This window comes from Tupaia chinensis, unplaced genomic scaffold (genome assembly GCF_000334495.1).
Source record: "Tupaia chinensis unplaced genomic scaffold, TupChi_1.0 Scaffold000362_1, whole genome shotgun sequence".
NCBI lineage: Eukaryota > Metazoa > Chordata > Mammalia > Scandentia > Tupaiidae > Tupaia > Tupaia belangeri.
Genome location: NW_006159859.1, coordinates 9,572,304 through 9,574,651, shown reverse-complemented (window position 1 = coordinate 9,574,651; position 2,348 = coordinate 9,572,304).

Genomic DNA, 2,348 nt, shown 5'->3' with positions numbered 1-2,348 from the left:
ACTGGGCTCCGCGCCGCTCGCTCGCTCCGCGCCGCATGAGTTCGGGCCGCTGCGGGCGGACGAGCGGGCGGGGAGCCGGGCGGGCCCCTGCTCTCGCCGGCGCGCACACACCCGGCACTCGCGCACGGAGGCACTCTCGGACGGGCGTTTGGCTTGTTATGGAGGAAGGACTGTGTGAATCAAACTCATTTCTGGGTCACTGCTGCCACAGGGGGGAGCACTTTAATCCCTTGCCAAAACGAGAGGGTGGGGACGGGAGGGCGGAGGGAGAGCGCGGGGAGCCCGCGGCGCGGGGGGCTCGGTCCCTCGTTAACTCTTCGCGGCCCTCGCTGCAGCGCTGCGTCGCGGGGTCTTGCGAAGAGCGTTGCTGCCAGCTTTTCGGATCTCTCCCCTCACCTCTCTTGTGAGCCTTGGAGAGTCGGGAGGTGTCTGCAGGCAGGGAGGTGCGTTTTTAAATGGTCCCCTTCAAACTGTTGTCCCAGTTCCAACTCCTGTCTTGACATCTAGAAATGGAGTCTTTCAAATTAGCTTAAAACTATGTAGGTAAAAATGTAGCTATTAGGGTACGTAATTTGGGTAAAAGATTTTTCGTTTTAGGCTAACTGACAAAATAGTTATTTTCTAGTAATAGTTTTAGGGAGTTGCAGATTGGAATGACTTTTTAAAATCTATTTACCTATTTTTTTTTTTAAATTTGCTTTAGGACATGTGTGTTCACCAGAGAGTGACAGAAACAGAAACAGCGGCCACCAGGTCCAGGACTTGATTGAACAATGGTGGTCCAACACCTCAACCACCACACCACCTGCTGGCCCCTGGTGTGACTTTTTTAAGTACAAATAATATGATTCTGGGGCCACCAGAACACCTATCTCTGATAATGTACATAAGCATTAAGCCATTAAATGATAATGAAAATTTAGGACCAGCAGAAGACGTAATGGTTATGTTGCTGGACTCCCACTTAGTCAACCAATTAAGTCCTGGACCCAGCGCTTAAAACTCAAACCCTCGGGACCAGCTGTTAGTGTAATGTCTATGTCACTGGACTCCCATGTAGTCGACCGCGGTTCGAGTCCCGGGCCTGGTGGCCTTAAACACGCCAGGCTCATGTGTGTGTGTGCCCAAGATCCTGGGAGGAGAACAGAGGAGAAGGGATTGCGGCATGGCCATCCCCCCTGGGGGGTGATTTCTAGCTTTCTATCTCTCTGTCTGGCGAGCGAGCGCATGCGCCTTATAGCTAAAAAAAAAAAAAACTATTAAAAAAAAAAAAAACCTCACACCCTCACACTGGGCCAGTGAGCATGGCCAAAATCCCTGAGGAAGAGAATGAAGGAGAAAGGACTGCAGCATGGCCATCCCTCCCACCCCCAGGATTTCTCGTTTTTAGTTTCTGTCTCTGTCTCTACAGCACTTGCACAGGCCTTATAGCAAAAATCTCTCTAAATAAATACATTACATTAAAAAGATAGTGAAAATATGTAAATTGACACCACCTGTATATTACACAGTTCTCCAGAACTGGACATCTCCACATCTCCTTCCACATACAAGGATAGACCCTAATGTTGAAACTAAAATTGCAAAATGAAATACAACTGCTCATCAGATTCATGGGGTGGGGGTGGGGGGTATTTATGTGTAAAAATGAGTGGTTACTGGTTTTCCACACAATACAGTCTTGCTTTCTTTATATGGAGGGCAACATACTTCTCTCATGGAAATCCTAAGGAAATACAGATGTATGTGACTACCATCTTCAAAGGGAAGAAGTACAGATAAAGCCAGTTAGTAGGGGTCAGCAGTTAGCGTAATGGCTGTCACTTGACTCCTATGTAGCCGATCGCAGTTCAAGTCCTGGACCCAGTGGCTTAAACTCATGCCGGGCATGTGTGCGTGCGTGCCCAAGATCCAAAGAGGAGAATGGAGGAGAAGGGATTGCAGCGTGACCATCTCCCCGGGGGATGATTTCTCACTTTCTGTATCTCTGTCTCTCTGTCTTTCTAATGAACACACGATCCCTATAGTGAAAACCTCTCCAAAACAAAACAGTAAATAGGAATAGTGATACCTAATTACAAAATTGAATATTGAACCCAAAAGGCATACTTACCTCCTGGAAGAATTCTTCTGAATATATCAGGTTTCATTTCACACATCAACTCATCCACCCACATCCAGAACATTATAATCCGATGAATACGCAAAACAAAATTGAGCCTTTCAATTATTTTCCAGAAAACAAAGTAAGCCAACAGAAATCTTAAGTGAAATTCCTCTTTCTCCTTCTCTTTCACTAATGAAGAGTGTAGAGACTCCCCACCAGTCCTATTCAAGGACTCACTTAG